This window comes from Acomys russatus, chromosome 31, assembly GCF_903995435.1.
Source record: "Acomys russatus chromosome 31, mAcoRus1.1, whole genome shotgun sequence".
Lineage (NCBI taxonomy): Eukaryota > Metazoa > Chordata > Mammalia > Rodentia > Muridae > Acomys > Acomys russatus.
The window spans coordinates 2912841-2926961 of NC_067167.1; the positions used below are offsets into that span (position 1 = coordinate 2912841).

The 14121-nt window shown below is 45.4% G+C and overlaps 1 long non-coding RNA gene and 1 pseudogene across 1 annotated transcript; both read right to left on the reverse strand.

The window, feature by feature from the left end:
* Window positions 1–10254, reverse strand: part of LOC127212641 (zinc finger protein 844-like) — a 15178-nt pseudogene extending 4924 nt beyond the window's left edge.
* A 192-nt stretch (window positions 10255–10446) lies between these two features.
* On the reverse strand, window positions 10447–13754 carry LOC127212590 (uncharacterized). Its single transcript, XR_007833593.1, has 3 exons — window positions 13681–13754; window positions 10961–11087; window positions 10447–10755 (listed from the first exon to the last, which is right to left on the reverse strand). It is a non-coding gene; the product is annotated as an uncharacterized LOC127212590 (long non-coding RNA).
* Between the last annotated feature and the right edge of the window lie 367 nt (window positions 13755–14121).

A 14121-nucleotide genomic window follows, 5' to 3' on the forward strand; every position in this document is an offset into this window, starting at 1 on the left:
ACTCACAGACTTCAGGTTAAAGATAAGCAGGCTTCGAGCCGGGCATGGTGGCACACGCCTTTAATCCCAGCACTTGGGAGGCAGAGACAGGCGGATCGCTGTGAGTTTGAGGCCAGCCTGGTGTACAAAGTGAGTCCAGGACAGCCAAGGCTACACAGGGAAACCCTGTCTCAAAAAAGCAAAAAAAAACCAAAAAAAAAAAAAAAAAAAACAAAAACAAAAACAAAACAAAAAAAACACCAAAACAAAAACAAAAAACAAAACAAAACAAAAAACCAAAAAAACAAACAAAAAAATAAACAGGCTTCAGATAGCTTCTCAGTCCTCTTGATATTCAGGGGAGCAGGCCTTAAGACTCACTTCTAGAATTGCTACTGTCAGGGCTAGATACAGTCTACCCTGTTACCAGGCTTTTAAAAACCGAATACTACCTTTTACCTTTCTTTTAGCTAAAGGACAGTGACTGTGCACAGCAATTTCACCTGTTTCATGGTAAAGAATTAGATAAGGATACAGAATTTTTAATTAAAAAGGAAAGCTTCTAAGAAAGTTTTGAGGGTCTGAGGTTTTTAAGGTTGGTACACGTAAGTTATGAAGGTTAGAAGGTCTAAGAAGGTGTTTTAAGGTTGATAAAGAAAGTTCTAAAGGTTGGAGGGTCTAAACGATGTTTTAAGGTTTCCAAAATAGATAAAAAATCCTTCAGATTTCTTTCTGTTGCTGTGCTATTGTTGTACTATCTAGAACTTTAACATTAATCAGTGAAGCTCTGATTTATTAATCTAACTCTGGTAAAAAAAAAAAAATCCATGCCAGGCATAGAGGCACACGCCTTTAATCCAGCACTTGGGAGGCAGAGGCAGGAGGATTGCTGTGAGTTCGAGGCCAGCCTGGTCTACAAAGTGAGTCCAGGATAGCCAAGGCTGCACAGAGAAACCCTGTCTCGAAAAAACAAAAACTCTACTATCGTATTTCCAAGGTGGAGACTTAAATTTTCCTTTTTTTTTTATCTTTTAAACCAATTATACTTAAAATGTTTCTCATTGTGCTCGAGTTATAAACATCCAGTCTCTGAAGGGAGGGAAGAGGCCCCTCTGTCATGATGTGCACTGATGCTGAAAACTAAGGTCAAGTGAGCTCTTGTCCTGCTGTGTTCACGTTTCTGTCCTCCTCATGTTCCACAGATGCCAGAAAGATCCGTAAGGCTTCTGCCTCTGCGGTCTGGGTCCAGGTGATCTGCTGAAGACAGACCCCCAAGGCAGTATGCAAAAGCGAAGAGGAGTGGTTTTTTTATTCCAGCATGCTAGGATCGCCTCTCTCCATTAGAGGGCAATCCTGAAATGAGCACACAGGCTCAATTCATAGACAGTTGGAGGGATTTGTGACACGCTTTAATTGATTGGTCAGAATTGAGTCAGAGCGTATGAGGGGATTCAGGATTGGCTGTTTTTTGGTTAGTAGGGACTTTAAAAAAAATTAATTTATTTATTATGTATACAGTGTTCTGCCTGCCTGTGTTTCTGGACACCAGAAGAGGGCACCAGATCTCATTACAGGTGGTTGTGAGCCACCATGTGGTTGCTGGGAATTGAACTCAGGACCCCTGGAAGAGCAGCCAGTGCTCTTGACCTCTGAGCCATCTTGCCGGCCCAATTACTGGGGACTTTTTGAGCTGCTGAGGTTTTGGCTCTTACTCAGGAGTTGGCCTTTGATTTGATTGGATGAGGCCAGCTGTGTTCTTTACCGAGGCCATGAAGTATAAAAACATGGTACCTTCTCATTTTGCTCTATATGCTGATTAGGTGCCATGAGCTGTCCATGACGTGTCTCTAATTTGTGGGTTTTCTAGGAATTGTTAGAAATTTGACTTAGTTTGGTAGAGCGAAAAACCTGAAGCCTGTCATGGAATTGGTCTAGTCAATCAAACTGGGGTCTTTGGAGTGTCTGAAGTCCCTGGGGGAGGGTTTCTTGAATCCTAAGCTCATATCAAAGAACGTTCATTCTTATAACCCATTTTCCCCCAATATATTCTACACTATACTATCTCTACTATACTATACTATAAAAATGTATAAAGCTGAGTGTGGTGGCGCATGCCTATAATCCTAGCACTTGGGAGGCAGAGGCAGGCGGATCGCTGTGAGTTCGAGGCCAGCTAGGTCTACAAAGCAAGTCCGGGACAGCCAAGGCTACACATAGCCACCCTGTCTCAAAAAAACTAAAAACTAAAAAAAAAAAAAAAAAGTATATCTGCTTTTTACAATGTATATTTCTACTTTTTTTTTTCACAATGTGTATTTCACTGCAGATTGCAAACAATGATGATGCTAATATGTATGAAATTTATCTCCCTTTGTAAACTTAAAAGGATTCTTGTGAACTGCAGGAAATCCACCTCTCACGCCAAACGGAACCCAGATAAGTACCACCAATCAGCAGCCTAAGTTTCCCACCAATCGCCTATCTGAGAGGGTGGGATTCCTCCCCTTTCTCTGGTTGTAGAACTCCCCTCTATCCCCGACATTCTTGCACTCAACACTGACTGCTGAGTCTTCCCATCTGGTTGTGTGACAATTCCAACCCCTTCATCTAGGACCTTCTCCCTTGGGTGAGCTCTCCCTCTACCAGCATGGTCCCTTCTCCCTCCCCATCTCACCCATGTTCAAAGCCCTAGCACTGGGTGACAGTGTCCTCTTGGGCCATGCCTCTGGTCTCTGACCAGGACTGATAAGCTGCTGGAACAGATTGCACCAATCTCGTTGAGTCAAACCTTGCTGTGGGGGACTTCTCAACTGGTCACTGACTTCTACTCTCCCCGTGGGAATAGTCCATTTGCTGTGCCTTCAGCTCCCCTGTGGGTGCCTTCAGCTCCCCTGTGGGTGCCTTCAGCTCCCCTGTGGGGTGCCTTCAGCTCCCCTGTGGGGTGCCTTCAGCTCCCCTCTGGGGTGCCTTCAGCTCCCCTCTGGGTGCCTTCAGCTCCCCTCTGGGGTGCCTTCAGCTCCCCTCTGGGTGCCTTCAGCTCCCCTGTGGGGTGCCTTCAGCTCCCCTCTGGGTGCCTTCAGCTCCCCTCTGGGTGCCTTCAGCTCCCCTCAGGGGTGCCTTCAGCTCCCCTCTGGGTGCCTTCAGCTCCCCTGTGGGGTGCCTTCAGCTCCCCTCTGGGTGCCTTCAGCTCCCCTGTGGGGTGCCTTCAGCTCCCCTCTGGGTGCCTTCAGCTCCCCTGTGGGGTGCCTTCAGCTCCCCTCTGGGTGCCTTCAGCTCCCCTGTGGGGTGCCTTCAGCTCCCCTCTGGGTGCCTTCAGCTCCCCTGTGGGTGCCTTCAGCTCCCCTGTGGGGTGCCTTCAGCTCCCCTCTGGGTGCCTTCAGCTCCCCTGTGGGGTGCCTTCAGCTCCCCTCTGGGTGCCTTCAGCTCCCCTGTGGGGTGCCTTCAGCTCCCCTCTGGGAGCCTTGTAGAGAAGAATTTCAAACCCCTATGCCTGCACTAAGGGATGCTGAGCTTGCATGTCTCTGCAACCAAACTTGGCCTTAATATCCCGTGGGTTCCTTTCTCTGCAAGGCTGGGCTGAGAATCTGGTCACAGAGTTTTCTTCAGCCTTCTGGAGGCTAGCTGAAGAAGGCTCCATCCTGAGAACTGGTCACGAAGAAGAAGGCCTTCTGGGCAGCCTGTGCTCAGCCGGGTTGAGACAATAGAAATCTTTGTCCCTTCCAGAGGGGGAAGGGAGCCTCTGGCTTGTGAAAGGCCAGTCTGCACTTGATTAAAATAAAGACAGCCAAGAGTCAAAGAACTAGGTTTTAATTCACTAAGCTTAGTGATAAAAGAAAGACAAGGACAGAGAGTTATAGGGGAGAAATGGAGAGTGTGCCCCAAACCTTCCAGCCTCTGGGTTATTAAACTAAGGGACTTGAATAGCAGGAGACATTCCCAGGACACTTCCTGAGGCTTGTCTCCAGGGCACCTTTGATATGTTTTTCTTCAAAGAGCCAGCTTTTGACACCTTTTGTGTGGCTTAGGGTCTACAAGGACTATCTTTTTAACACATTTGGGTTGGGAGGGTTGTTATCAGCAGGGGGCTCTGCTCACCTATGTCCAAGCACAATGCTTACTGGGAGGGAGCCTCTCCTCTGCCTGCCAACAAAGGCTCACATCTGCCCCCCCCCTTTTTTTAAAGAACAAAGGGGAAAAAGGTGTCACCAGTGTGTTTCTAGGTTGTGAATTGTCTGGTATTGAACCAGGACTCAGCTGGCAAGTAACCTCAGCAATACTATTCATCTGTTGTTTTTAAAATCGGATAAAGCAGGGAGCAAGAAGAAACAGGGTTCCAATGTCTAGTACAGGGCCAAGGAAGGGGGGCAGCCAGTTTACAAAGGGGTTTGAATACCAGAGGGTGGGGGAGCAGGGAGCATAACGTGCCTGGAGGTCCCGATGGAGGTCATTAGACAGTTGTACATCTTCTTCTACCAACCCAGATTCGATGACATAAAAACAACATTTTCCCCCAATAGCATGCAGGTTCCCCCCTGTTCTGCAGTCAATAAGTCTAGGGCTCTCTGGTTCTGGAGGCCGACTCCAGCCAGGGAGGTAATCTGGCCTTGAAGGGATTTGAGACTGTCTAATGGTGGAAGCCATCGCCTGGTCGAGTTTGTCCTGGAAATCACTGGCCAGATGATGGGTTTGTGTGAGGGCTGCTCCTGCAGTTCCTACGGCACCCAGTGGAGCTGCCAAGCCCAGTTCAATGAGGAGGGGAATGAAAATCTCTCTCTTTCTTCCGGCTTCCTACTGGCTGTAAGGCGAACTCTTCCGGCTCATAGAGATAAACCTGGGGAACAATTGTTACAGGGGTGCAGAAGCCTTGAAAAGGAGGAGTAAGGCAGGAACCAGTGGTCTCCCTATACCAAAGAATGGCAGCGGGGCTAACAGAGCCTTGTGACTGTGACATTGTAAGAGCAAGCAGGATGGGGTTCCGAGGAGGGCCCTGCAAGGCAGAGGGGAGGGGGTAGGTCGAAGAGAGGGATGTCCTGTGACTTTTGAATGGATAGAGATCCTCAGGGTTCATAAAGGAAGGCGTTAATCGTAATGGCTGCTAATAATGGTCGGGAAAGAGAAGCGCAGAGAAAGCATGGAGAGGAGTTGGGGTGCATGCTTAAGGGAAGGAGGTCAGCAGCGTATGGAATGTACTGTAGCCAGGAAATGGTGGTTTGAAGCTCCTTCTGGGTTTGAGCTTCCTGTTTAAGAATGTTAGCACAGGTCAGGACCGATTGGGAGGTGGGGACAAGATGGCGAGAGACGGGAAGGTCAGCAATATGGTAATTGGCATAGCCAGTAGTGTAGAGCTTTCCCATGAAACCTATTCGCCGTCGTTCATCCCAGGGGTCGCCGATAGCAAGCTGAAAATGGGTGTTAAGATTTGCGAACATACTGGGCGGTGGCAGCTCATGCCTTTAATCCCAGCACTCGGGAGGCAGAGGCAGGCGGATCGCTGTGAGTTCGAGGCCAGCCTGGTCTACAAAGTGAGTCCAGGACAGCCAAGGCTACACAGAGAAACCCTGGCCCGAAAAACAAAACAAACAAAAAAAGATTTGTGAACACGGTGTCATGGCGACCAGAATATTCAAAATCTGTAAGTCCAGTATCTGCAGCCTCCATATGTGAAGACATGGAGGCAATCACCTGTGTTTCGGTAAGGAAAGCAGAGGAAAGGGCCGTTAGAGGTTGAGGGGATGGACCCGAGGTGTAGAGGAATTTTAAGCCAGGTTTGGCATCCTTCCAGTGGGCAGTCCTGGGTTCCCACAACTTCATTGTGTCTGTTGTAGGTCTCCCTTAAGAAGAATTTCCAGTGGTGAGTGTTAGGGGGCCTAGGGAGGGGCAGAGCACTAGCTGAGTTAGAATAAAGAATGGCAAACACAGTCATAAGAATGAGAGACAGAGAGAGAGAGAGAGAGAGAGAGGTGTGCTTGTGGGGGCCACATCTCCTGAGCAGCGGTCACCAAGTCGCGAATGTCTTTCCAGGAGATTTTACTGTTTCAAGATCCATCAGAGAGAGCCTGGCCATCTTCTCGGCTGGCTGGCAGGGTGGTGTCGGACATTTCTGGCAGGGACCCAAATAGATCTGGGCTGGTCCTGTGGAAAGACACAAGTAAAACCCCTTCTGGTTGTAAGGAAGGGGCCATGTCTGCTGTGTGCCAATGGAGGGAGGTAGGGGGCGTTTTGAGTGGTGAAGGCCATCATTAGTTGTATGTTGGGGGGTAGGCGTTTGGTTTTTGTTTTAGAAGTTGGGCTTTTAGGGTTCAATGTGTTGTTATTCCCTGACCCTGAGGGTTATAGGGGATCCCAGTGTGATGGGCAATTTCCCATTGTGAGCATGGCCTGAGGTAGGCCAAGTTCTAAATTCAGTTAATAATATAAAAAACATGACCCTCACTAGATACGACCCTACAGTGCCCTGAGATTTAAGTTAGGAACTAACAAAGGCAGGGCCATTACCAGTTTTTGTGTTGAGGGATGCTCATGATGGCAGAGGTGGAGAGCATATGGTAAATTAGTTCTTTTGAGCACTCCCCTGTTTGGGCCATAGGGCAGATGAAATGTGAATTAGGTGTCGATGGTGACAAAGACATATTTTTGTCTGCTAAACTGAGAGATGTGAGCGACATCAACTTGCCACAGGGCATTGGATTTGAGGCCCCTAGGATTGGTGCCCATAGTTTGTAGGGTTGGTGTCCTAATGAGGGATTCACAGTGAGAGCATGTCTTTGTTATCCCCCGGTAGTTGACTGAGAGGAATATGAGGCAAGTGGGCATGAAGCCCTTTCATATTTGTGTGTGTGTGTGTGTGTGAAATTGGTCTGTCTGCTCGATGGGAGCTACAAATGTCCCTGTAGAGGCGGTTTGGTCAGCAAAGGCATGTCCCTCAGATATTGATCCTGGCAGGTCACTATGGGATCTTACGTGTTGGATGAAGAGGGGGAAGGCTCTTTCTTGTAAGAGGGTGGAGACCTGTCTGAGCAAATGATGAGAACAGGTTGGCATTTAACTTAATAAAAGACCTTGAAAGCCAGGGAAGCAGGTTAACAACAACATAGACACTATCTGAAAAAAGGTTAAGGGGTTTATTAACTTCGTTGAGGGCTAAGTAGACAGCGTAGAGTTCTTTATAATGAGGGGAGTGGTGAGGTAACTGAATCGGATGATGGGAGCATCTTCTCCTGAGGAGTAGAATATTATTGCAGCTGCTCCTCTTTTTCCTTCATCCGTGAATATTGATAAAGAGCTGGGGGAGGCAGCCATGTTAAGAGCGGAAGGGCAGAAGTCCACTTTTCATTAGGGTAATGGTTATCAATTTGTCCGGTGAATCCTATTAAGGTGGTGGCAAAGCAGGAGTGATTTTTGAATAGTCATTGGATATCAGAGAGGGAAAAGGGGGGAGACAAGCACATCGGATTCTTTGCCTAGGGTTTGTAGGGCTCTGTCTCTGGCAGCCTTAATTATAGTGGCTAGTGCATCCACTTATGTTAGGATTCAAGGGACACTACCCCCTGTGGTGTGGAGTCATTCCAGCACTCCTTGGGGTTGGTGTTGGTCTCCCACAAGTGTAGGTGAGGAATTAAAGATAAGTTTTATGGGCATTGTAGGGTCGTATCTAGTAAGGGTCATGTTTTTTATATTATTAACTGAATTTAGAGCTTGGCTTGTCTCAGGGGAGAGTGTCGTGGGGAGGAGGGCTTTTCTCTGTTTAGAAGATCCAAAAGGGGCTGGAGAGTGCTTGTGGGGAGAGGGAGTCAGAGTCGAAGCCAGTTAAGGTTGCCCAAAAAACGTTGGAGGGAAGCAAGTGTTAATTTTTGTGGAAAAGAAAGGGTGGGCTTAAGAGGGCGTATTGAGGTGAGGGAAATTTCCCATTCCTAGGAATTTAATGGGTGAAATAAGTTGTATTTTTTGAGGAGCTATTTTAAATCCTAGGGAGGATAATGAAAGTATTAACTGGTCCTTATGTTGGGAAGGGAGATGGAAGCATTTCCCCACACTAAGATATAATCCATATAATGGCAAATATTGAGTTCCTTTTCCAGATGAGGCCTTAGTGCAGTAGCCACAGACTCTTGGCAGAAGGTTGGGCTATTGGCCATGCTTTGAGGAAGGACAATCCATTCATAGTGAGAGGCTGGCCCTGCTTTGTTAATGGGAGGTACCGAAAATGCAAACCTTTCACAATAAATAAATGTCTCCATATTCATATTGGTTGTGTGAGTCTCAATTTTACTTATAATAGTGTGTGTGCACACGCACGTGAACACACACGCACACACATATGCCCCAGTCCAAGTACAATAATCAGAGAAAAACCTGAATGAGTAATGTGGGTCTCCCAGAGAATAAACTCAGGTCATCAGTCTTAGCAGCAACCACCTTTACCCACTGAGACAATTCTCTGGTATTCATTTGTGTTTCTGAGAAAATGCTAAGAACATGTATTAATTCCTCAGAGTGAACTAACATCAGATAAAAATGGATGGTAGTATAAATATCATTTTTATTTGCAAATAGGCTTTATTATTCAAATTATTGTATGTTCCTCTGTCCTTGAATTTGTATAGCATTTGAAAACAAGACAATATTTTAATGAAGAAATGGTTCTGATGATCTTGTATGAGCAACAGTGAGAGGGCTCAGTAGAAAGGATGTTTTGGTGTGCAAGGCTTTACTGCATTTATTAGATTCACGGTGTTTCCCTCCAGTAGGAATTCTTTCGTGCATTTGAAGAAGATGGTAATATGCAGAGGTGTTATCAAGTTGATTACATTCATAGGGTTTCTCTCCAGTATAACATTTTTTTTTTTTGTGATTATGAAGACTACTCCAATTTGAAAAGGCTTTACCACATCGACTACATTCATAGTTTCTTTCCAGTATGTCTTCTTTCATGTTTATACAGATTACTGCAATATGCAAAGGCTTTCCCACAGTGAGTACATTCATATGGTTTCTCTCCAGTATGAATTATTTTGTGTTTTTGGAGATGACTGCGAATTGCAAAGGCTTTACCACACTGACTACACTCAAACAGTTTCTCAAGAGTGTGATGTTTTTCATGATTTCTGAGGTAACGACGACGTGCAAAGGCTTTACCACACTGATTACATCCATAGGGTTTCTCTCCAGTGTGAACTCGCTGATGTATTTGAAGATCGCACTTTAATTCAAAGGCTTTACTACATTGATTACATCCAAAGGGCTTCTCTCCAGTGTGATGTATTTCATGATTTCGAAGACTACTACTACTTGCAAAGGCTTTACCACACTGACTACATTCAAAGGGTTTCTCTCCAGTATGAACTCTTTCATGTATTTGAAGAAGACTGCGACGTGCAAAGGCTTTACAGCACTGATTACATCCATAAGGTTTCTCTCCAGTGTGAGTTCGTTCATGTATTTCAAGACTACTACGATGTGCAAAGGCTTTACCACAGTGATTACACCCATGGAGTTTTTCTCCAGTATGATTTTTTTCATGATTTTGAAGACTCCTACGACTTGCATAGGCGTTACCACATTGATTACACTCATACGGTTTCTCTCCAGTATGCTTTCTCTCATGTGTTTTCAGATTACTGTGATATGCAAAGGCCTTACCACATTCGTTGCAGTGATAAGGTTTCTCTCCCGTATGAATTCTTTTGTGTATATCAAGATTACTGTGACGTGCAAATGCTTTACCACATTCACTGCAGTGATAGGGTCTCTCTCCCGTATGAGTTCTTACGTGTATTTGAAGATTACTGCGACTAGGAAAGGCTTTACCACACTGATTACATTCATAGGGTTTCTCTCCCGTATGAGTTCTTTTGTGTATATCAAGGTTACTGTGACGTGCAAACGCTTTACCACATTCACTGCAGTGATAGGGTTTCTCTCCCGTATGAGTTCTTACGTGTATTTGAAGATTACTGCAACTAGGAAAGGCTTTACCACACTGATTACATTCATACGGTTTTTCTCTAGTATGATTTGTTTCATGTTTTCGAAGACTACGGAAATTTGCAAAGGCTTTACTGCATTGATTACATGCATGGGGTTTCTCTTCAGTGTGGATTCTTTCTTGTATTTGAAGAAAACTGTTCTGTGCAAAGGCACTCTGCTTCTTTCCATATTCTTTATGGAAATGCTTGTATCCAGAACGACTGATGTTATACCTGTTAAATGAGAAATAAAAACAACAGGTTTTCCCACTGCATTCACACAGGTTAACTTTCTGTTCCCCGTGGACATGCACTACAGGGATTATGGTTGTCCCACAATAACAACCTTCTTAGCTCCCACGAACTGTTCCTCTCACTAAACTTTGGAAAGTCATTGTAAGTGTATGAGTAACACTAGCTTTGCTATGAGCTGTATGCTTATAAAACTAAATGGATTAACAGTCCCGCAACATGACTCTCCACAGTTCTACAGCGTGGCATTCTCCAGGCTGACTAAAATAGTGTCATGTGTTAAGATATTGTTTCCTTGTCTTGTTTCTTAGATGAGTGCCTTGCAAACACAGGTCAGCTACCTGAAATTGAAGTACATGGTCTCGGGAGAATTTAATAATCATCAACATACACAAAGCTGTACTGTGCTTAGTTACACTGTTGCTTTTCTTTAAAACTTCAGGGCACATTAAAATTTCTTCAGTGACGCATTTTTATCAGTCTGCACGTGAAATTTACCTTTCATATCTTCTAGAACTTTGACAATGTTCTTCAATATTCTGCTCTTCTAACTTGTAGCCTAAAATACAGTACCAGAAAATTTATGATACATTACTGGATATTACACAGATTTTAAGTTAATCTCTTTGGTGAACCTGAGAACCATGTCTGATTATTCATCACGTTCTTCCTTTTTCACAACTGAAATCACAGAAGTGCACCAATAACCAAGAAATATGTATCCCCTTGTTTAGAAAGTGAAGGAAAACTAATAACACTCTTACCTATAGCACTGAGGTTCCAGTAGGTTTCCAGCATCACATCTTTGTAGAGACTCTTCTGAGAAGGATCCAGCAAAGCCCACTCTTCCTGAGAGAAGTCCATATGCACATCCTCATAGGTCACTGCATCCTGAAGTATACCATACATGTACGTTATAGAAATGGTGAGACTTACAGCACTATAAGTATATATTTCAAAGAGAATATATTTACATAATTCTGGGTGCTACACACATTTATTCCACATCACAGAATTTCAAATACAATCACCAAGTTGTTTTAGAAGAAAATACCTCTTGTTTCTGGGCCCAATGAATTCCATATGGCATTGCAAGAGAAATGACAACTAACCAGAGAGACACTCAGATCATCACTATTGAGTATACATCAGCAAAATTGTATGAAAATCCCTAACCTCAAAAAAGGATGGAGAAGATGGATGTGGGGATGCACATCTTTAATCCCAGGTCCCAGGAGACATAAACAGGTGAATTTCTAGGCCAGCCTGGTCTATGTAGTGATTCTCATGCCATCCAGAGTGACATAGTGAGACCCTCTCTCAAAGAAACAAACAAAAAGGATACAAAGCACTCAGGGGCTCATTCAAAATTCTTCCCAAGATTTAAACAGTCACTCCAGCTCAATACTATATTATCAGAAAACTGCAGTGCCACACTTTAAACATAAGGAATATGATATTCCTATAATGGAATGCATATTTAATAAGATACTGACTGACATATCAGAGGTCTCAAACATATTATCAAATAAATGTTGACCCAAAATAAAAAACAAAACCACAGGAAAGATGGGTCCATAGTTATGATCACGTGTTGCTTTGCAGAGGACCTGATCAATGCTCAATAGTCACTTGGGGGCTCTCAACCATTCATAACTCCAGGCCAAAGAATCCAATGCTCTCTTCTGACTTTAGGAAACACCAGACACACATCCAAATATATGTCAATGTGTGCATGACTCATGCACATTTATTAAAAATCAAAAATATAGACGAAGGTAAGGGAGAATGTTGAACACCAATGATTGTGAGCACGCAGTATTAATGTCATGCATGCGTGCCACCCTGGTAAAAGAAATAATACCTTCTGCCAAAATTTGAAAGTCAACATGTGAGTAAAAAGTCAGCATTAGAGTAATGCCTGACATGTGCAAAAACCTAATTCCATCACCCAAAAATATGAAAATAAAAATATAAGGCTATAAAAATAGTTTAGCAAGGAAAAGCAACTGCTACATTTTATCTTACTTTTTTTTGTAGGTATGGAGTCTGTAATGGTGGTGATGGTGTGTGTGACTGCAGAAAAAAAAAGTGGGCTGCTCAGTTTCAGTCATCAGAAAACATACAAAGAAGATGTGTGAAGAGAGTACAAACACTAAAAGCACAGTTAAGCTCTGGATTCTGAGGATCCATACAATCCCCTCTACTCTAAAACAGATAATCAAAGATTTGAATAAGGTACAAAGAAAAGGAGACATGTTGGGAACAAATGAATGAGACTTATCCTAAGTACTGCCATTTTGTTTTCAATCTCTCTCTCTCTCTCTCTCTCTCTCTCTCTCTCTCTCTCTCTCTCTCTCTCTCTCTCTGGGACTTTTATTAACCAATAAGAGATAATTGGGGAGCATGCCTTACACCATATTGACACAGGAGATGGTTCAATTTTCATGACAACGCCCGTGTCCTAACTGCAACCAAATGTCAGGGCGCAGAAATAACTATTTGAATTCACAAGAAGCAGGGTAAGGCCTGTCAGAGAAATTCCCTGTTTCCTGGTACCAGCTTCTGTCTTAGTCAGTGTTCTATTACTGTGAAGAGACACCGTGACCACAGCGACTCTTAGAAACGAAAACACTTAAACAGTTTGGGAGATTTAGTTCATTGTCACCATGCCATGGAGCATGGCAGCATCCAGGCAGACACAGTGCATGATGGGATGCTGAGAGTTCTCCATCTAGATCCAGAGGCATCAGGAAGAAAGAAAGCCAACAGGCTGGGCTTAGGCCCTGGACACTCAGATCCTGTCCACAGTCACACACTTCCTCTCAGAGCACACCTACTCCAACAAGGCCACACCTCCTAATCCTTTCCAAGCAGTGCCACTCCCTGATGACCAGGCATTCAGACACATGGGCCTGTTCAAACCACCACAGTATCATTTTTTTAAGTTCTTTTTTTAAAAACATATATCACTGCTCAAATGTCTATTTGCTTCTATTCTCCAATGTTTCTCAGTTATTTAGAACGACATTCAATTTTCCTCAAGTGGTTTTTTCAGATACATATGGTAGAGCAATGTGTCATATACATGCACGTCTTAGTTTTTCTATAATGAAACACCATCCACCTACACCGAATGTCACCTGAATGTCAAGTGCCAGGTGCATAATTCCCAGAAGACGCTAGAGAAGCCAGGGCTCTGCGAGGCAGCCAATCTGCCGTCCCTGACAATGAAAGCCGCGCATGCGCGCCCTGCAGGACGACAAGAACAGCGTCCAAGCAGCAGCTCCCGCTCCCCACGCTCTGCGCAGCGGCACCTGGGAGAACTAAGTCCCTGAGGGACCCGCTTCCGCCCGGGAGCTGCGGGGGACAAACCGCGTCACTTCGGGCGCTGCAGTCGCCGCCGCCGGCTCCCGCACCCCGGGACGAGCCCCACGCGCGCTCCCGCGGCTCCTCCCCGCGTGGGGACGGCGGCCCCGCTCACCATGGCGCGGATCCCGAGCTCGGCCCGCTCTCCTCACAGCTCCCGGCAGCGGGTCACGGCGCGGCACGCGGAACACGAGTGGCTCCCGCAGACAAAGAGGAGGCAGCAGCCTGGCGGACCGGAAGTGCCCGCCTCCGTTCTGACTGACAGCCCGTTCGAGGCCCTGATTGGCTAGTGAGGCCTGAGTGACAGGAGCAGCTCCCTTAGGGACAGAGTCACTGCACAGCGGTTCCCAGCCCTGGCTTCCTCCCCCTCAGGCACAGAGCTGCCCAGACCTGCGGAGTTGGACATCGCGGTAGAACTTGCGCCTGCGCTGCAAAGTCGTCCTGCACTTTTCCTGCACTCAGCAGGCGCTTCTCCGTGTAGGCGCAGGGTCTCTAGCATACAACGATCAGTGTGCTCTGTGTGATCCCCCTGTCTCAGCTGTGGTGACGTCCAGGT